Source organism: Molothrus ater, chromosome 2 (genome assembly GCF_012460135.2).
Source record: "Molothrus ater isolate BHLD 08-10-18 breed brown headed cowbird chromosome 2, BPBGC_Mater_1.1, whole genome shotgun sequence".
NCBI classification, from domain to species: Eukaryota; Metazoa; Chordata; class Aves; order Passeriformes; family Icteridae; genus Molothrus; species Molothrus ater.
In genome coordinates this window covers 6519247-6542566 of record NC_050479.2, presented here as the reverse complement: position 1 = coordinate 6542566, position 23320 = coordinate 6519247, and positions in this window count along the sequence as shown.

Sequence of the window (23320 nt, the reverse complement as noted above, 5' to 3'; positions counted from 1 at the left end):
AGTCTGTGTGGAAAACAGGGGCCCTCATCTTTAGTAACACTGTTATTTATTCATGCTGGATACTTAACGTGCAGAAAATATCAGGGAAAGAAAATACCAGCATGAAATGGCAAGCACCTAGTAAACAAGTGAAAGCATACCAGGGATGAGACCAGTCTGATCCAGAAGTTGGGTAACAAGCCAAGTGCCAACAATTTCCAAGACTGACTCTCAGCACTGACAGTGTAATCCTCCTGTATCCTTCTCAAGGACCTACTTAGAAGATAATTACTCTTCTAAGTGCAGTTAGTACTCATTTCAGAGGAGAACACCATTTTTGTTACTTGAACTTCACCAAATAAGGTACTTAATTAGTTATGGAGGTGATGTTACAAAGCCACCTGGCCCTGTATCACACCCTAAATATGCAACAGGAGGGTGGTGAATAAAAATTCATTCACTGTCCTGTTGCCCACCATCTCCTACTTGCCTTCCTGTGAATTCAGCTGGGGGAGGCAAACACACACTCCCCCCCCTCCCTTTCAGCCAAGTGTAATATGAAACTTAAAACATAAACTTAAAATCTATGCTGAGAACTTAAAATGTTTCTGATCCTAACATCCTTAAAATGTTCCCTGTGCTACAGGGAAAGTAACTCTGGCCTCCAAGCAGACCTGGGCAAGTGGGGAAAGAAAATAAAGTAACTACCTAGATAGGTGTTTTAAACTAATTAATCCTGTAGGATTATGCATCTGGATTATAAAAATGGTTTGGGCATTGTTTTGCCTTATGAATCAGAGATAACTCAATTTATCCCTCCAAGCCATGCAATTTAGATGACAGCCATCTTTCTCCCCTGGTAAGTGCTAGAACTATCCCAAAAAACAGAGCAAGTCCACACAAGGTATCACAGTTTATCTTACACAGCAGCAATCTTTCCCCTGGAAACACAAGGGGCAAGTTACAAGTGTGTCAAAGAAAATGCAGAGTCTACAACTTCAACAAAAACACACATAGCCTTAAGGTGGATGCCAAAAAAGTCACCAGGGGACATCAAAGCCATCAGAAGTCTGGAAATCTGAACATAATACCCAGACTACAGTGCAGATGCAGTTAAAGTCTCCAAAAAAAATTGAAATTAAACCAGAAATTATGTTTCAGGTAAGTGTTCTGCAAATTACTTAAAAGATGAAGCACCTTTCAACAACCAAAAATTAAGTTTGCAATTCCTCAAGTGTTAAGAAAGCTTTGCAAGAGACATCTGAAAGCCAAGGGCACATTTTATCTTGCCTGAAGATTATCACATGACAACAGCAAGCTACTGTGCCACAGATACCAAAATGTGTGTGTTTATCCCACAGCTAACATGACTTTGCTTCCTTTAGACCATAAATGGTGAAGAGAAATACGTTCAGCAGAAAAGCAACAGGTACATGTACTAAGAAGTTTCCTAAAATACGCATCTATTCTGCAGAACCAGGGTAATATTTACTGGTATTAAATTTGCATAAAGTAATAGTCACCAGCAAGTCACACACAGGTTACAAACACCAATTCATGCAGCTCTAGACAGGTAATATTCTATATTTCACTGAGGAGAAAGCAGGAATGGTGATGTGTAAAGGACAGTGGCATCAATGCTGTTGAAGTTAGTAAGATTCTTATTCCAAATTGGTACTCCCAGCAACACTGGAAGAAGTCACACAGTTCTAGCTTTACAAGTTGACCAGCAGAGGAGTTTTAAAGTATGCAGAGAATTAAGGATCCCTAGGGAAAAAAAAAAAAAAAAAAAGATTGTGTTTTACTGAAACAACCATTTAAATGAAGATCCCCTGCTCCTTCCACACAAATACACTTCACTGGAGCGATCAGGTAGAGAAGGACACAGCAAGTGCCTTTGCAGGGGAGATGGATAGCTGTCAGTGCTGCTTTACCTTCTTTAAGCATTTCAGCAGAAAGGCCTGTTTGGGTCTGGGGCTGTGTGACATGGGCCACCAGCTGAGCTGTGTCACAAGGCCACTACTTACACATGTAAGTCAAAGCCAGGCTGCCCTCTCATGCCTGACATCATACAGATGATTAAGAGGGAGCCAAAACACAGGGCTGCATCCATCAGTGCAAAAGCAGTTTGTACACAGTGTGCTAATCACTAAACTTCTAGAAAATGTCACAGCAACCATGCTAAAGAGGCACAAAAGTCTGGGGAAGTCTTAAATGGGATCCTGAAAAAAAACCACAAACCCACGACCTTAGTAGGTCAAAAAATTCATGTGAACACATTATGACATTAAAATTTAACTTTGATTTTATCTCTTTTTTCAAAAGGGGAAATACAGAACTTGGAAGAGAAGCCTGAACTTCTAGAAATATTTTGTGCAAGTGATATAACTCCCACAAAACAGATTAGAGGAGGCACCAGCTGGAGAAGCATCTTCTCTCATGGTAGATACAATCTCTAGGCTGTTTTACCCACTCAGAGTCTTGCTAAGATTATATTTTAGTTTTTCCATAACATGGACTGTTTTTAGACCATCTCCAAGAAAACGACAAAAATTAGCCCAGGACTGTTGTGTAAGATGTGACTGGAAAGAACAGAAAAGTAACTCACTCAAGTATCCAATTAATTGGGATACCTCAAGAATCTCAGGAATACTCAAAAATTCAAAAATATATCCAGGACAAACAGGAAGAAATATTGTCCTTCACCAAGGTGACCTTAAAATGAAGAAAGCAAATTTTTTCAGGGCAGGCAGTGACTATGGTGACAGGAGTTCACAATGCTGAGAAAAGGAATAAGTACAAGAATACCAGTGGGTTTGAACAAGGCCTCTTGAAGGGAAATCCTGGCTAATATGGAATATCAGTAATATCTAATCTTGTGTGGATTGCTAATAGGTTCAGGCTATGACAAAACAGCAGATGACAGCAATCATAAGGTGGTCTCACTTTTGAGCTGTGCATTAAACAGTATTTGCTACCAAAGCTTTGAGATTAACACCCCACTACAACAGTGTGTAGCAGTGGACAGTGATTAAACTCATTCTGCAATTTGAGAAGGTCTCTTGGAGAGTTATGAACACTGTGTTACAACAGCAGATTTAACTGGAGCTTCTCATGACATTCCTGATGTGGCCTGAACAAGCACTGCTTCAGGAGTGTGTGGCTGCAGGTCCAAGTGGAGAGCTCCACTGAAAAGCCATTATTCCTGGTTCCCAACATGCTCAAAACACCATCTCAAAGCAGAATGAATTTCAGAAACCCGGGCTATACCTGCTCTATTTCACCCAGTTTGACTTACTGCAATGCTTGCTCATTAGTCACTGTTAAATTCAGCTACTTAATCTGTTCTAAATGCAAGAATTACCTAGTCTTACTCCTAGAAACAGGAGCAAGTCCTGGTTGTTCTTCTGAGAAGTTTTAAGGGTTCTGTGAGATTGTTTGCTTTTTTTTATTCCAAGTAATTTTGAGGTATTCAAGTACTGAATTAGCCACAGTACACTAGAATAAACAAGAGAGCATTTTTGAATCAGATCTACTCCAACTCAACAACTTTCTGCCCAAAAGGGCTTTTTCATAATCAGAGATGCAGCATGAACAGATGACAGCAGAATATTCTCTTAAAGGCAGGGTTTTAAAGACCAGGACAGCAAGGATGGTCAAACAACCCAAAGATTTAGGGTACATCAGAACACTACAAGCATTTAAAAAGGGCAAAACTCAAAACCAACTTAAGTACGAATCAGCAAGCAGAGGATGCAGACCAACCATTTCAGGTGTGTTTGCATCAGTATTGTAAATGAAGACTGCACTGCAGAAAGGAGATTTGTTTCACAAGTGAAGTGGTCTCCATCTCTCTACAGCTGCAAGACACACTGACATAGGTCTGTCACTGCATGTTTTGTTGGTCTAAAAAGAGAAATATCAGTAGCAATCTCTGCAATAAACACAGAAGATAAGTGTCAGAGAGATCTATATTCATGCACAGTAGTTTATCTAAATGCAAGGTTACCTGGACAAGGAAAGTAACATTCACTGCAAAATATTGTACAACAGTCAGGAATGTGTCAGATGCATTGCTGTAATTAAGTTTAATCTTTGAGGCAAAGCCTTTAGAACTAGATTCCTATTACAGGTCAAGATGACATTGAGAAAACTTAAATCTAACAGAACTGAAATATGACCATATCAAATTCAGATCACACACTGCATACTTTTATTCTTAATATCTGATGAAGGAAATATTGCCTTTGTGGCATAACAGCTGTTAAAAATTCTAAGTATTATCAAAACATATTTTAAAAACATCAGGTAAATTTATACTGATAAATCATTAGGTAAAGTCTAGTTAAGCCTGATAGCTTGTAATGCCTAGCAGTAACACAAGAACAACTATCAAAAAGCCAGTCTCACTCCTTTCTAAAGATGAGTGGGGAAACCCAAACAAAAACACATGTATGAATATTTCTGATAGGCAGCAAGGACGACAGGCACTCTTGACTGTCCATTCTGTGTCTGCTAATGGCACGATCAGCTTCAAAGTCTTTTTATCTCTCTGCCCATAAGAGAGTCACAACTCCTGATATGAACACAAGTAATGCAACAAAATTCCTTTTTCCTTTTTCCTGTCAAATGTAAGGAAGGCTCAATGCTTTACTAATAAAGCAGTCACTCACAAGCTTTAGAGTTATGGATAGCACAGCTTTTCCACTCTAATTGTTTTGTACCAATACAGCACAGTCAGCACTGTAAATAATGCACAGATTTCCAGAGGAGAGACCTGAGAATTCTACACTCCAACACAGGTTCAAAGCATTTTCCCATCATCTGGTAGCAGCATTTTCCTCTAAATGAAGAGTAAGGTCCCATTTGGAGACTTGCTTTGCCATCCCACTGTAGCAGCCTTTCAAAGGCTCCCAGGGGAAGCATCTCCCTACTCTTGGCAGAATGCCTCACACAGCATCACTGGATAGCTAGGAAATCCAGTGCACTGCAAGAACACAAACATCAGCACAAGATGACAATTAGATGGCAGAGCTGCACTTATCAGTAAAGGAAGTACATTAAAACAGTAATTTTGGAGATAATGCCATTCAGACCCTTGATCCTGGTGCACACAAACACAAACATAATATGTAAAAAAAAAACCAACAACAATAACAAAAACACAAACAAGCCAAAACCACAAGAAAAAACCAAGAAATCCATGGTATGAGGCAGAAAGACTCTTGTAAAGTTGTTTAAAAATAAGTCATTCTAAATAGACAGAGATTCACAGTACAAGGCAGACATTTTCAGTGAAAGTAATCCCTCTGACATTTCAAAAAAGAGACTCTTAATAATTGATGCCTTCAAGAGAACTTAGCTGAAGCTATATATTAAACCCCAGGAGATGCAGTACAAGTGTTTTTCACCACATTCTGTCTTAAGAACTAAGAAATAACACTACAGGTTCTAATGGCTTTAACTGCTTTCAATGCTAAAATGTGGTGAAGAACTAAATATGACCCAAAGTTTGTCAGAAGCTGTTTCTAACTACGTGTGTAGTGCCACCAGTGATCAGGCAGACATGCTATAGGAAATTCTCCTGAAGAATAACCAGGCACTTAATCTGAATGGCAAGAAGTGCAAATTGTGAGGGAAGATGTAGATGGAAGCAAACCAGCCTTCCCATCCAGCACTGCCTGAGCTCTGACAGTGGCAGGACAGAGGAGTTAAAAGGTCACTTTCACAGTTGATGTGGGTTTCCTTTAAGATGCCTGGAAAATGACTGTGTTGACCACATCCACATTCTGAAATACTTTTTTGAGAACTCCTAACGAAGCTCCAGCCAAAGGAACAGGAACTGACTCATTTGTACAGTACCCATGCACTGCACAGTCACACTCAGATCTGTGTGCCCGAGGTGCACGTGGGCAGGGATGAAGCAGGCAAAGTTCACATGGAATTTGAGAGACTCCAGTCTGGGATTCTGCCTTGACACACCAGTGCTCAGCATGAAGGTGTGCTCACACACATCTTCATCACTGCAGCCTGCCACCCACTGTCAGCCTCAGCTCTGCTGTTCCTGCTTCTGAACACAAATTTATGCACAGAACTGAAGGACTGCAAGCTGAGCTCCAGACCGTGAGCTGTCCGCAGTATTTCACTATTTGCAACTCAAACTAGCCATGAACAGAGAGATAAAGATAAATAAGCTGTTATGCTATTGCAGCCTGTGTGTAGAGCAGGGAAAAAAAAACCTAAACCAAGTGTACCTTTTAAAATGGACTTGGCTGTGTATACTGTGTGTGAATCAACTCAGCCCCAGCTATGTTTTACTGCAAGATAAAACAGTTCTGAAAGCGAAACTTGAAGGATCCAACAAATCATTTCAATATTTCCAATTCACTTGGCAGTTTTCAGTGCATGGGAAAATAGAATGCAGCGAGGGGAGCTCTGTACAGGACATATATACTACTGAGTATCACCTTGCAGCTGTTAGCTATGTATAGACTTGCAGAAAATAGGCATCCCATTTAAAACTCTGCTTTCTACAAAATAGGTGTGCCACTAGGCCATTGTTTAAACCCACTGAAACTGCACTGAATCATTTCCCTGAATAGCATCACAATGAAGTGGGTGTGTTGTTTTTAAATCAAGGTGTCTGCTAAGCAAGTTCTTTTAACAATTTTTGATTATCAGCACATCCCAGAAGCATAAGACCCATCTCTGAAGTTCCATAGAAATTACACTTACAAGCATAAGATGCCAAAGAAGCAGCTCTGCACCAAATAGATCCGGGAAAGTAAAGGGGGGATTCCAGGAAGAAAACACCTTTGGTCTAACTACAGAACTAGTTAGACCAACTAGAACTGTCCTAACTGCTCAGCATATCCATCAGAACCTTCACTGCTCCCATCTCACTGAGCCACTGAATGCAACCCTTTAAAAGCAGATTTACCTGACATCCCAGGAATAGTTTTCCACATGGGTTTGGCTCTCCAGGCTATCACAAACAAGCAATTTTACCTGCCACATACAAACTTTCTGTTTGGGGTTTTCCCCCCCTCCCCTAAATGAATATTTGACTAAGAGTCCTTGCCCATATCTAGGCACCTTTTAATTGAAGTGTATTTCTGTGGTATTGAATTGCACACTGCTCCCCCACCACAGCATTTCTTTTAATCTCAGCCATGGACTAACAAAGTTACAGTAAGCAAGTTTATCAGGTAGCAAAAGCATGCTGGAAGTGTTCAAAGCAAACAAGTCAACCCCTGAAGTCACAAATTATTGAGGGGCATTCTGGCTATAACATGCAGAAAATCCTGGGGAAAATACAGCACTCATCTTGCTAATACAGCTTTTTTCCTCCCTCTCCCTACCAGATGAGGTAACCAAGAAGATGAATCCTGACAGAAGAGCAAGACATGCCACTTCATACTTAAAAGGCAATTAGAGGCTTCTAATTCAAATAAATTTCCACCTTCTGTACTCATTTTCTAGAGTATGATCCACATATGTTTTCAGGGGAATTTTGGTTATATAATAATGATACTAAAACACATCATTGACAAGAAAGAGACACCTAGATAGGATAACAGTCATAAGAGCTTTCTTTTGTGGTGTAAGAGTCGAGTGGTACATTTCAGTTTCTTCTTACATAAAGGTTTCTCCTACCTTGCTGCTATTACTGACACATCTAGTGGAAGACATCACCTTCCACAACCAGGAAAGAGCCATGCCTCCCCATCATTCAGCCTACTGAAAACAGCTGAACAAAACCAATGAGGCAGTTGCAACCTGGAGCATCACCCTGACACCAGCACACCTTCAGTAAGCTTGTATATGGATTTCAGAGCCTCAGAGCTTCATTCTTCCTACAGCCATAAGCCAGTTGGGAAGAAAGCACTTTGATTTTCTGAATGTGACAGAAGAGTTTTGCTTTCTCCAGCTGCTGTACTAAAGAAGGCTTTAGTGAGACCTGCTTGATATTGCTCAGCAATTTCTGAGCAGCTCCAGCCAGGCAGGTGATCTCCCAGGTAAAGTGGTGCCACTAGTGAGAGACAAGCTCACCCTACACCTGCCTGACAAAGGGCAGCATTTTTATGTTCTGTGTGTGAAGATTGGGTATCATCAGTCATTTCAGCTTCTCAGCCATCTGAGCACCACAGAGCAGAGCCACACTCCTGCAGCTGACAACAGTGGAAGAGACTGGACCACTACAGCACTCAAGTGAGCAACTCCTTTACAAGACACATAAATCACAGACAGCTTCCACCAAAAGATTGCCTGGGCTAAGCAGCAGAGTAGAAACAAAGCAGCCACTCATTTCCAGTTCCTCTCCCCAGCCACAAGGCACATCCTCCTGTCTGCTTGCACCAACAGATGCTCCCAAGACACTGCACTGCAGCTCAGTTCAGCTGGCACCTACTAAAGGAAGGCCAAAAATCTTCTAAGGATGCTCAGACTATCTTAAGCAAGGATCAATTCCCTGATAAAGCAGCTTAATACCTTCACAGTCCACACTGTGGTTGTTCCTGAGAGCAGTGAGTTTCTAACACCTCACTCTCCTCGTGCCCTGCTCAGGCTTTCCCTATCACAACTGCAAACACTGTTATGCAATGTACGTGAGTGCTACATTTCCTATAGTTTCCGGGAGAAAGAATAAACATTGGATTTCATCCTCATTCCACAGCTGCTTGTGGGGAGGGAGGCCTCCCGTCCGTCCACTCCTTCCTCCCCTGAGGAATTTCGGAGGAGGCGCGGAGCTCTCTCGGCCAGGGCTCCAGCTCAGCCCCTGCTTCAGCTGCTGCCCACCAAACCCTGGCACTTCATCCCTGCAAAATACCTGCCTTAGGGAGCTGGCACCCTGGAGGCTGCTTTTGCTGGCAGAGGTAAATTGGAAGCAGTAATTGTTGATGGTAATCTAATTTTTTTCACTCACTAGGGACTATGTCAAGAGCAGGCTCCCAAAAAGAAGTCTAATTTCCACAGATTCCTCCTGAAACAATCAGAATGGTCAATATTCCCAAAATTTTCACCCTTTTTTTCCTAACTTGCTAGCACACATACTTTCCTTTCGTATCTGCAGGTAGATACTGGCAAATACCTCCAGTTTGTACCAAAACCAAGAATGATATCACATGATCACATTCATGTGACCATCTCCCATTCAAAGCATTCAAATCCCATTCAGTAAAGCACACCTCCAAATGCTGAGCCTTCCTTATCACAATATCATAACTCTTAACTAAGGCTGAAATTTAAAGTACTATTGGATATAAGCACTATAAAAGTCTGATCTTTTAAATGCTTTAGCCAGGGTTTTAATATCTGTTCCCTCCCCCCCAAATATAGATTAAAAGGACAAAGCAAAATGGGCCTCTCAAATTAACAACTACTCCAAGTATTTGCAATGAAGGTAGAGAATAGAAATCATTGCCAATAGAAATAATTTCAGGTGTATTGCCCAACCCCACACTTGTTAGACAAGGGCACAAAAAGATTAGTAAAATACAAATATTTAATTATTCACAAGCCATCTAGACCTGTGATGATTTCCTTAAGGTGTGAACAGCTGGCTACAAAATTTAGACCAGATGTTGCTCTTAAAATGAGCAGTGATTTATAAACACACAGTTTCACCATGACCAAGACAAAACTGTACTACAGCACTATGCAGCTATTTATAGGAGATATTTCTGATGGTGAAGAAAAGTGAAACATCTGGTTCAAGATGATTATGAAACAGACAAATCTCATCACATAATAACTACAGAGCATAACTTTTCAAGAGCACAAACTGGTGTGCAAAAAGGAACCCAAAATTCTGCAGGAAGGTACTTGCACATGCAGTAGGCAGAATTATTGTAAAGATGGAGTGTAGAGTGACCATTAGAAGGCCAACATAATTTTTTTCAGGATGTTGACTTTGATATTTCATTATGCAGGGAATAACTCCAGTCTGCAAATTCACTAGGAGGGTTGCATTCACGCCTAGTCCTGAAAGCAAGCATGTACTGTTGTAACACAAGTAAGAGCTCACATATTCAAAATGAAGGGGGTTTTGTTCTCCCTCATTTACAAAAATCTTTGGGGACAGCCAGACACTTTCAACATAGACACAGCCACAAGTAAGAACTTGGCCTAGAAAACTTCTTGATGGCTGAGATGTTCTAGCACTCACTTGTGCTCTCATAGAGAAATAAAGAACATTTTAGAAATAGGGAAGAATTTGAACAGGGCTATACAAAATGTTGGTGAGTATTTCCATTTGAGAAACATGCTGCTTGTGCAGTGTTTCTAGGCAATAATTCTGTCAGATCATTAGTTTCCCTGGCTCAATATCTCATCTTATAATACATAGTATGAGCTGTGCCAATATAGTATATTTTTTTAAAAGAACAGCTACAGCTTCTTCCCTGAACTCGGATGCTTACAACAGCATATCTGACTATTGTGTATTATAGTCAAAGACAGAAGTTTTCACCTTTATAAAGAAATCAGGCTCAAAAAAAGAGAATAATTTCTAGGAGATTACAGAGCGTGTTCCCCTGTGCACCACACCCAGTCTCACCTTTTCAAATCTCTGTTCAGGCAATCACACGATGTGACTTTTGAGATACTGTGGGGATATAATAGTACACAAACTTGAAAAGGAGGTTTAAACTGTTCTTCTTGGACAAATAGTTTCAGTTCAAATTTATCACCAGGAATAGTCAGATTCAGCAGCATCTGTATTGTTAGGCAAGCCTAGACAAGGCAAGCTTTTCTGCTGGGAGTTGCACAACAGGGCTGTGTCAGTTATCTCTGAGAACAAGGCAGAAACACAGCCATCAGGATCTGCTTGAAAACTGTCAGCCTAGCCATTCGGGCAGGATGCTGGTCCAGAGAATCTCCTATGTGCCAGACAGAAGGTGTGAAAGTGAAAGAACAATTTGTGGGTCATCACTCCATCACCAACTTCAAAGTCATCCAGCAACTCTGTAAGATTGCTTGAGTCAATTCATTCTTGAACTTTACATCATCCAGCTGAACCATAAAAGCAGATTTTCTGTCCTGAGACTGTTGAACTTTTAAAATACTGATATTTGTACCAGTAAATCACTTATTTCAATCTCTATTGCTCATCAGCCTTTATGAGCAATACTAGATCTTCACAGAAATGAGCTGATGATGATGTTCTGGCATTATGAACTGAAACCAATGATAAATCATATTTATCATATGTAGGAGACAGGAGAATTTAGATATGCACTCCACCTCTGTCTGTCCATGCAGCAGCTTAGGTTTAAGTTATTTTTATTGGTGTTGAGGATTTTCAACAAGACATTTAAAGAAATATTAACAGCCTATCACAAGCCTATAAAATTGCTACATCTCTTATACATGCCTTTTTAAAGATGTCTCATCTTTCTCACAAATCCCAAGCAAATAAGTAATACCAGCTCAACTTTTCAGCTGTGTCAAGTAATTTGTAAGAACAAATCAAACATGATAACCCCCAAAGAAAACTACTTCAATCACGTTACACTGCATTTCTAGCAAGTATAGGGGCAGAAGAACTATCTGCAGTACTAATATTACAGATGGATGAACAAAGTGTTTCTGCATTTGTAGAGAACAGATCCCACATAAAGAAAGCAGTTTTCAAACCTCAACACAACTAGAATATAAAGGGGAAAAATTTGCTCAAAGAACTGCAGTGAAGAAAAGTAATCTAAAGGGCAACTCCTTCTTTTGCCATGTAATAAATGTAATGTATCTTCAGGGACTGGAAACAAGCATCCTTGCCTTTTAAATCTTTCCCTAAGTTAAGGCTAACTAGAAGTGCAGCAGCTAACCCAGCCCTCCATTCCTGGGCAGGGGAAAAAGTAACATCTAAGACACAGGGAACCATGGTACTGCCAAAAGCAACCCCCACTGCCTCACTTGGGAGTGTGCATGTGCCCTATTCAGACACTGAAACGTCCCATGGAACCCAACCTGCTCAAGATGCTACAGGGTGAGGGTGGCACACACCACACATTTGAAGCTTCCATGGCTCACTGTAGCTATTATAACAATTTCTGATCTCTCACTCAAAAAACCCGTTTAGTCGCAAAAAGTTATCGATATCCAGGAGGTCAGTGTGTGTTATGTGTGAGAGAGGAGAGGAATGGGGCATGCACCAGCACATGGTCTAAGAACATCCAAATTAATGAGGCTGGAAGTTTTGCTATCTGACAGTTCTGGGTGTCACCATGCAGGGCTGCTCCATCACAGATGTGGAGGTATCCCCACACTGTCTTGCTGTCTACATAATCAAAATATTTTACAGAATTCACACATTGCTGAAGTGCTACCAAACAACTGAATAAATCAGGGACAGAGGTGAACCAGCCATGTAACTCTTTCAGCATCTAAGCTGACACAGAACTACAACAATCCCTCCCGCCCCCCAGGAAAGCTAATTTTATGCATTCCTCATGTTTCCCGTTCTCTACATCAGTCAGGCAACACCACTAGCAATAATCAGTAAGAACTGTTATTATGACACATAAAATTTCAGATTCCCCCAAAGCATTTTGTAATTCCAGGCATTTTCTTTTTTAAACAAATATTTTCATTACATATGCTCACAGAAATCAGACAGCAAAAACTTACTAACAGAATGAGAGTAAAATGTGGTTTTGCATGAGATCATATACTACAAAATGTAAGGGGTTTTTTTTAATGAATAAACTGGAACAGTCAACAGTATGACACAAACCAAAGTACAAGTAACAGACATGATCTAAACAGAATTTGACTGGAACATGTTTATTTAATTCTCAAAATTTCAACTTATGCTTAAATCAGTCAGCTCTCACCTCATACAAGTATTTCAAAATAGGTGAGCGAAACCCAGTGGGAGGGGACTGATCATTTTAATAATAGACAACAAATTGATTGCAGTTAAATTTTTTTCAAGCACTGACTACTTAAACAGAGTAGTATGTGCTTTTTATTTTTGGGAGAGTGGGGGGAAGGGAGCAGGGGGACCTCTGGGAAGAATGCTAACCTTATGAATTCTTCCTCTGGAATTTTAATTGGTAAATCTATAAGTAAAAACGTACCCAGCTGCAGGGAGCTGCTCCCCAGCCCCAGCACAATCACAGAAGCTCAGAGCCGTGTGCTCAAGCCTAGAAACAGAATATTTCCCTCGGATGGTGCCCAGCCACACCTGAGCTAAGGAGGAGATTCCGACAGCACAACTTGGATTACGCTCTTTCTGAATGGCGAAGCCAGAGTGCCTCTGGAAGACACGCTTATCTCACCATCTATTCTTTTTATTGCTGCTCTTATTAGACATTTCCTACTCGTTTTTGCAATAATTTTAGCTACACAACAACCTTGAGCTCTATTTTTATGTGCAGCATTGTTCAAAGAGCTTCCGAAAATTGTATTAGGAAAGAGAGAAAGGCCTTTGAACAACCAAGACAAGCTTCATAACAGAAATATAATCTCAACACAAGCTAGTTTCTTTTTTTCCCTTTTTGGAAAAATCTTCACATAGGGATCTCAGACAGACGAAAGCAAGAGATTTAAAATAAGAAGCAGCGTTTTATGCATCAGAACCAACAGGGAAGACCACACTCTGCATGACACCTTTTAACCTGTAACCAAAGATCTTACCAAGTGCATGTTGAATAAGTTACAGCTCAAAAAGAAAGTAAAAATAAAGCTTACAAAGTTTTCACAGCAAATTTGAAACACAGGTTACAACTTCCACATAACATATCCATTCCTTACTTCTTGACCATACGCAAGGTCTACAATGTATTACAGGCACTACTGCTTCCCATCTGACTTGCAGGCAGTTTTCAAGGTAGCAATTAGTGTACAGCATTAAAAAAAAAAATGAAAGAAAAAGGTTTCTGTACGCACTCACACAGTAACATGGTTTCTAGGATCACACTATATTCGGAAGTCTTGTAAAAACCAACATTCTGAATATCTATATGCATTTATAGATCACTATATTTCTGCTTGTGTCTCCGAAGTACATTCCTTTTTTTTCCCTAAACACTGAGAGGATATTAAGTAACAAGCACGTGGGAAGTTATATCTAGTTTTAACACGCAGAACGCAAAGCGATCACGCTCAGCTCGTGATTTAAAGTCACTTCAGCTTCCACACACGAAAAAACAGTGGAAAAGCAAACTCACAGCTCCCGCAGCCCCGGCCTCCCCCCGCGCCCACCACCACCCGCACCTGAACCCCCGGGCAAGGAGAAAGGACTTTCCCCGCCACAAGGAAGTCGCAGGCACACGTGCTAAGGGGCACTTTTATCCAGACGGGGTTCCGAGAAACCTCCGAGCAACTTCCCCCTCAGCCACAGGAGGAGGAGGAGGAGCAGGGGGGAGCCGGCAGCACCCGCGGCGCTCCCCCCACCACAGGTGCGCCCCTTCCTTCCCCAGCGGGCCGGGCGCTCCCGCTCCGCACTCACCGAGCCCAGCGGCGCTCCCCGCTGACAGGCGGCTCCCGGCAGCCCCGGGCCGGGCCGGGGGGCGGTGAGGGAAGGCGGGCGGGCGGCCCCGGCGCGGGGCCCGGCGAGGCCGCGGGAGCGGCGCGGAGCAGCGGCCGGCGCCGCGGCGCTGCGCTCTTATAGCGACCCGCCAATTAAGGGCGGCCAATCGGCGTGCGGCGGCCACGTGACGGGGCAGTTCCAATTACGGCGGAGAATTTTCTGAATTAGCGGGGTTACACAAAGGACACTCATTGAGGGGGGAAGGAAAAAAGGGCAGCGAGCGGGAGCGGGAACGCCCAGCCGGAGCCTGCTCGGTGATTTAAAGCAGGAAACTCCCTCGCCTCACACAGACACGGCCGCATTCAGCACCGGCCAGCATCTCCGCGGGAGGAATGTCTGGCGCACATTACGCTAATCCTCGCCCCCGAGCTGGGGTTTTTACACAGCCACCGCGGCCATCGCCTCGCCCGCTTCCCCCTCCTCGCCCAGGGCAAAGCGGCACCTCCCGCCTCTCCGCCAAAAAAGCGCTGTCTGTTACCTATACGCACACACACGCATATACAGATATATTTTCGAGTATAAGCTGGAAGCGGCAAAGCAAAAGCTGATGGTGAGCGATGTGTGCCGGCGCTGCCCTGAAAAACTTCTGAGCGCGGCGGATGAGACGAGTCAATAAAAAACCGGAATTATTGAAAGGCATTACTGACCGATTAGTAATTAACAGCCCCCCGTGCCAGAAGAGGCTCCCGCAAGAGAAACGCGCCGGTGCTAATGAATGCTTTACGTTTTAATTGTGAGGAATTGCCGCGAGAAGAGACGGACAGTGGATGAAATCAGGCTCGCTCGAAAGCAATGCTGAAACCCTCACCTGCCCACAAACCCGTACGGAGCACAGGCCAGCACCTCCCAGCGTCTGCCTGAGATGTCACCGATGCCAGCGAGCCACGCTGCATCCTGGTTTTCCTGCCCTGCAGAAACACGTGTGGCCGTGAGCATCACACGGGTGCACAGCCGGAACAAGGGCCAGGCTGCCTGCCACTGACAAACCCTGCCAATCCCAATTTATGGGCAGGAAACGTATGCCAGGACTAACCAGCCGAGATGACTCAAGTCGCCTCTCCCCCACCCTCCTGTTCCACAGAACAACAGCCCTCTTTAGCAGCGGGGAGTAGGATCTCTTAGAGGAATGACTCAAAGTTGCTCTCAGGGGTAGGGGAAAAACCCCCACAGAACAGAAAACACCCAATTCCTTCCCACCCCCTCCTCTTTTTTCACATTGTATTAATTAAACTCACAACAACTGTCTTGAGGTAACAAATACACTAAAGGGAAATCTAGTTGGACCACAAGATAAGTTTACTGAGGTCAAACCCAAGGGAAAACTAATCTAACCACATTTTCAAATTTTTTGGACCATTCCATAGACCAATAAAACCATAAAATGACAAAAACATCCTACCCTAGAATAGCATGAGGATAGCAAAAAATGTTATGTTTAATTAAAGTCAGATGACTTAATAAAAATTTCACACTGTGTACATACAAAACTCAGTATCACTTTTTCATCTACTGTAATTTTTTTTAAGAAAATGATCACACGTTTTAAGCTTTTGGGGGTACTTTCTATCTTGGATTTAAAGTTATTTGATTAGAATAAAGAGATCAGAATACTTTATAAATCATGCCTATGAACATTACGCCAGTTAGTGATTTTTAAATAACGGATAGATTAGTTTAGGGAGAATAACATGTTCCATCTTCTTAGCAGACAGTGAATAAATCTCTCTTAAAATAGCCACGGGTTTTTTATTAACATAAAAAATGGGAGAGGCACTGTCCACCTCCATTGGAACTTTGGTGATAGATAGCAGCATTGAATATGAGACCTAAGATAACAGGTGGAGCTGCAGAAATCAGCAACTGGAAAGCAAACCAGCCAACACCTCCCTGAGGACTCTATAAATGTGAGTGTATCCCCATCTTGAAAAAAGTTCCAGCTTCCTCACAGCTCCTGCAATTGAAAGATTGTTCGAGAAGTCGCTTCTGATGGTTTGGACCTTCACTTCTTTTTTCAAAATTTCCATCTTAAACTTATTCAGGGCCAGCTGCTGGCACAACATGAAGTGATCTGCATTGTCCTCTCTTTGCAAGAACAGTGCTTTTCCTTTTCCTGTGCTGTACCACAAATGCCCCCATTCTTCCATTCTGCAGCTCGCTGGTAGGCAGCAGTCATATCTGCCTTTGACTCTGATGAGACATTTTATGCTAACAATTTTATCATGCTCCATCTCTGAGTTCTCCCCAAAGCATTTATTATGAGGTTCTTCATGAAAATAATTTAGATTGAAACAATCAGTTCTTTTTGAATGGAAACCGTGACTCAGATGAGCCAAACACAGAATATTCCACCAAAGTATTCTATGTATAGCATTTGTGTGAATTCGTGTGGCTGAAGCCAGCCAAATAACATAAGTACTCCATAATGGAAAAGCTGATTAACCATTATAAATACTTCAGAAGTACATTTTAAGGTAAATCCTCATAATATCCCTGTGAAATGGTAGTCTTTAGTCTCCTTTAGAAAATGAGAGGCCAGGAATACTTAAAATGTCTTGACCAACATCACAGAAGTTTCCATCAGGAAGTGAGGTGCACCTAAGGAGCTCTTGGCTGCCTGTGCCATGCCACATCTCCTGTAAGAGCACACTGTGCATCTCATTCCAACCTAGTGCTGAGCTGGATCACCTACAGTCACCTTCCATGTGGCAAAAACAGAACATTGAAAAGTTATAGCAGCTGGTCTCTAATGGAGTAAGAAGTGCTTTCATCGTTGTCCTCATTGTTGAGAAATACTCTTTTTGGTAAAGTCAGTATAGTTGGTGGTGGTGTCATTTTTGGGTGGTTTTTTTGAGGGTCAGAGGCTGAGACTTTTGTCCTACTGCAGAATGAGAATGCAGAAAGGTGCATCACTGAATTGCTGGCAGTGATGGTCTGATTTCAGCAACTTGGCCATTCAGACATGACTGAAGTTCATGTGGATTCCCTCTGTCGTGTTCTCTGGGTGCTTTAACACAGAAACCCAACAAGAGCAGGGAGGCAGAGAATAAGGAACGTGAGGGGGAAGGCACTGTGTTCTTCACCCTGCTCTGTGCCCCCTCACAGACAAAATCTCCCACCTATTCTCCCTCTTCTGACCATTTCCTCAGGAGACCTGTTTCTCTTTTGTCTGAGCAGTGACTGTTTCCTACTGTAGTTAGCAATTGTCCTCCCCCAAATATTTTTCTCTTCTGACTTTCTCACCTTTGTGTCTTGGTCCAAACATGACAGATAAATTGCCTGATTGCTTTTGAGATGCTTGCCATTGGTGCTGGACACGGGCAGGACAACAGTGGTACTGGACATTGGTCACTGGTGTTGGACACAGGGACAGGGCAGCGCTGGTACTGGATGTTGGTCATTGGTGTTGGACACAGAGGACATCCAGATGACAACATGGGCAAGAGGAACTGATCCTATCAAGATTTCAGCACTCCACAGTGCTTCCAAAGGCCACCATCCACCACACCTCAGGGACTCCTGCTCACCAGGGGAGTCAGTCAGCCCAAGCTAGACAGTTCCCATCTCATAAAGCCATGAGGCAGGAGAGGAGAGGAAAAGGCAGCACAGAGAAGCACAGAGACCACACGTGCAAGACCACTTGTCACTCTAGGTCACGTTTATTTATAGCAGTACTTTGTGACCAGGAGTGAAGATGAGGAAGATCTGAAGATCTCAGGACTGGGGAAAAAAGCAGACTCTGGTGTTTCCCTGAGGAAGGGAGTGAGCTCCCCAGTAAAGTGACACCACCCTCAATGCTAATTGCACTGAAGGCCCTCCTCTGCCCCAGGGGAAGAGCCCAGCCCACGGGGAAGCTCCCAGCACCACTGGGACGTGTGAACCAGGAAAAGTCACAGACCATGGATGCGTGTGAATGTATGGATCATTTCCTTATAGCACCATGCAGAAGCAGAGGATGTTAGGAAGAGAAGAAAAAAATGAATTTTCTCTTTTCTCCCCTACAGATCCCCTTCCCTGTCGATATTTTGAAAAAGTAAAGCTTGTAAGCACAGACACAAAGAAACATGCATCATTTAACTAGAAAGTGAGCAAGTCCATGTTTGTTTATTTTTCCTTTGGGTAAACAAGTGATGTAGGTTGTTAGAACCTTTGCATTTAAAAAGCCAAACAAAACACACAAACAAACAAAAAACCCCTAAAACTGAATCCTCTTTGATATTTACCCTTAAGGTATGCCTTATTTGTCTGTTTCAGTGAAAGTGGAAGGGCTGTATTAGCACGCTTGGCTGAAAATGCACTTTTTCCCACCAGCTTATGCAAGTTATGGTACCTGCAGTGACTGATTCACAGCATCAGTGTGCAGGAAGTCCCTCCGTGCTCAGTGTTATACACATAACACACGTCAGCTTTCAGAGGCACTGAGCTGCTCCTAATTTCCACTGGGATTGTTGGACTGCATCACCTCTACATTCCAGCTCTGTGTAAACATCTCTTTTTCATGTATAAAACATCTCCTTTGAATGCTGGCAGTGTCTGATCACAGGAGCTGAGCTGTGCTCAGCATTCAGCTCTTAGGGAACATGGCTTGTCAGATACAATGATGGGCAGAACTGTAACATTTGTGTTTCCAGCGGTGGGTGAAGACAGGAGCTTTCCACCACCCATCCACAGAGGAATCTGGCACAAGCCTGTAGGAAACACGGCACGCTGCTACACATTTGTGTAATGAAAGAACTGCAGCTTTTATCTCTTCTTGGGGAAAAGCTTGTTAAGGATACAAAATTAAGATTAATTAAGGAACAAATAATATTAAAGTAAGGTCTTCTCGTGTTCCACTTCAACAAAAAAATCCCTATATATGGTTTTCTCAAATAATTTTTTTTTTTTTTTCAAAGATAGACTCACAATTACAAGAACCTGGCCAGTTTTAGCATCGCTTGCTGCAGCTCTGCTGGACTGCTAAAAGCAAACACGACTCAAGACCAATGCAGTGCTGCTGTCTGCTAAAGTAACAAGAAAACCAGAGTACTGCTGCTCCTCTATGGCACTTGTGAAAAGGAAGTCTTGTTAGACTCTTATCAACAGAAGTAAAACAGCAGCTTGAAGAAGGATTTCATTTGCTCCATTTCTAAATCAACTTTTTCAGACTACGGTGACATAAATATACAGTGGGTGAGGGTGGGGGAGGTTTGGGTGGGAGAAGGGGAGGATGGAGGAGGACAGGGTTTTATGCCAAGAGCTGAATCATAACCATGTGAGTAATTTTGTTGGTTTTTTTTTTTCGTAAGGGTATGAATCAAATTAAATTTGTTTTGCTGTGGGTGAAGGAAGAGAGAATATAATAGCATGAATCAGAGCTATCATCAAATATGTGGCACAGACTAAAAATTAATTACAATTACTGCGTTCTTGTAAAAAGTTTCTGCTGTAAGATGCAGCAATTTTGTTAATCGATATAATCCATTTAAAATTCACAGGAATTAAAACCTTTCAATTACTTTCCTCTTCCTTTTAATTTTTTCTCCTATTATAACAAGGGAAAGATGAGCATCTCTGAACAAAATCTTTCTTCATCTGTTAGAAGCCTTTTTGCTCCAGTGGTAAAAAGACTGCTGCTAATAATGAAAATTAGATATTAGACCACATGTAGTCTCTTCAGTCAGGACTAGCTCAAGGATGCAAGTCCAGGGAATACATGATTTACCTTAGCACAGATGCTTTATTAGGCATTCTAATAAAGACAATTTATTTAGTGAACAAGCCAAACAGAAAAACACTCAATATCTCTTTGTCTTTTCCTGTGAGAATGAGATAAGGTAATGGAAAAATGAGTGTTTTTTACACTTTGGAATAACTACTTAACTATGAGATACTGGGTAAAGAATAAAGGGCTTATACCATAAAACATCTTTTAAAGAGGCCAACACAAATACTTGGGAACAAACCCATGCATTATTAATTACTAGTTAGATAGATAACTGAGGTATCTAATAAGATAACTATATGTATTTTTGTACTAGTGAGGAACCACTGATTTTGATAACTAAAAACTTTGCCTCCGAGCTTCTAGTACAGAGAATATGTTATTTAATTCCCTGTCTGAAAAACACAATAAAGCCTCAGCAAGGCATCATTTGGAATCAATTCCTCCCCCTAAACAACTCCAGATCTTTCCCATAGTAATTCTCTTGCACGTGCCCAGTAAAACTCTCTGCAGAAAGGACGGGTGTACAGCATGTTCAGGAATTCAGCTGAACCACCAGCCTTAAGGACGCGACTCCCAGACAGACAGAAAACTTCTGTCGAGCCCACTGCAGCTGCTGTGACTCTCCAGGGCTGTGTGTGGGGGAAGGAAGGAAATGGAAGACAATCCCCTCAGCCATTCTGGAAAACCCCCTCTGACCATCTCGAACACGGAATTGCTGGCCCAACAACCTCCTTGCTGCCTCGTGGAAGCTGTTCCTCCTTTTTTGTCAGCATCACTCAGCACCCAGGTTCACCCAAACCTCTGCCAAGTAGGACAAAAGCCCAGACAACTTTGCAGTGCTTGGTGAGAGGCAGATTCAAAACATCCCATGTGGATCATCCCACAGCATCTTCGATTATCCAGCTTATATTTATATTAATATATATAAAAATTATATTCTATCCAGATTATATTATATTATATTAAGGATAATCCAGATTATCCTTACAGCATCTCACAGTCTCACCTCACAAGCAGGACATGTGAGGGGAGGACAAAATCACTCAGAAGATGTCTTTGACACAACCACCCAGGACTGCAGGATTACCAGACAACAGCACAGGCTGGAATGACTCTCTAGAACACAGCAACTGAAACTCTCCAACAATCCTTTAAAATCCCTCAAAATAGGAATTCTCCTGCAAAGAGATCAGTGTCACTGTGACAACCAGTATTTTGAGATGGTCTGGTGGTATAATAAGAATATACAAATTTTTTTCTTTATATTCACAACCTCAAAGAAGACCAATTCCCCCTCACTTGCCTCAAGACAAAAATCACTGATGTTCCCTAATTTTACTTGCAATGAAGAATAAGCTCCAAGCAGAAATAGCAGAAATAAGCAGAAATAAAATGCAAGTTGCCAGAAGTTAACCAGAGAAGATGCTTAATATCTCTTCCTGAAGGATAAATCAGCATTTTTACCATAGCTGTGGTCATCTTTATTTATTACACAATAGCTTACCACAGGCTGTGGGTTGTTGGGCTTTTTTACATTTCTGGTTAAATTATTTCTCAACTACTGTGTAGAAACCAAACTTCTCAAATTGCCATTGTATGCCAAAATAAGGAGGATGGACAAGCTTGGTAGGGACTTTTATAGGACTGTCCTATCCACACCACTTGGTAAATTCCCAGCTTTCCATGGCAAAAAGCTGCCATTTCTTGTAGTTGTTAGAAAGGTACAGAAAGGAAAAGAACATTTTTCTTTGGCAAAAAATTACTGTATACCAATATTGATCAGAGCAGTAACATTCTCAGCCACTAAACAGAAAAGCTCTTACACCTCAGTCCCAGATATTAATCATGTTTTAAATATTATTATTATTATATGCAATATAATTTTGTGTATGTTAGCTATGAGGTTTTTACATAGCTGCTAGACCATATCTTTTCTACCAGCTCTTCTCAACCATCTCAGTGATAAATTTCAAAGAGAGCCCTCTATCTAGGCACTTGGCTACAAAACCATATTAAGGCTAGAGAATAATTTTTATCCAAGTACAGAAAATAATATACTTATGCACTTAGCAAAATCATTAGGGATTTATCTAAACACTACAGATTTTTGTAGAAAACCTCCTGTAAATGCAATGGCTTTAAATTAGAACATATATTAGTACTATTTGTTTACTTTAATGGCTTAAGAAATATTTCTGAAAGTAGCCTTTGAAAACTGAAATTCTGTTTTGGTTTCAAAAAAGTCCACACATCCTTCACATTCTCAGAATTGCTGGAACAGCTCAAGAAAAGACGATGGGAAATTCCATTTGAAAATGCCAATACTTGCAAATACAATTTGAAGCATGGGATGGGAACATCCTCAAGAACAAAGAACAAATACTTCTTCACAATTACACATTTTGTTTCTTCAATCCTATGAATAAAAGCTATAGGAAGGGGGAGTGTGTGGGGATGTGAGGAAATGGCAATTGTAGTCAGGAACATAACACACCACTCATAATAAAATATAGAACTTCTTTCTTTCAAAACTCATAGTCACAGTGCAACCCTGGGTACAAACTATTGCTTGCCTTCCAGTGCATTTTTTATTCCTGCCCTGTTAAATTTAAAAGGCAGTCCAGGATTATGAGTTTTGGTGACTTCATAATGGATGCACATGTGAGTTTTTAAATTAGCCTTTGATGCCTGAAACGCATTATTTGAAATTTGTTTCAAGGCATGCTTCAGGAGAGAGAGGTCTTAGCACAGACAATCCTGATCTGGCACCTTTTCCAGAGCTAACAGGAGGCATTCGATTTGCATGGATTAGTGAAGCCAGTGCAGGCTGATTCATGTGCCTACAACAGCTCCTGCGCCCCAGAACTGCATCCAGAGGAGGGTCACAATACTAATAAACGCAAAATTAATTTCACACCTCCTAAATTACAAGGCAACTCTTATCAGTGCTAGACTGTGAGCTTCTAGGGGCAGAGACAGCCTTGTCTGTCTCTCTTGCAGAGCATTAATCATGCTGTGGGTGCTCAGGGCTAATAAGACGCACATAAATCTATTCTGATGTGGTTTTTTGCCACTTCAGACTCGAGGAGAGTCACACACACGCACAG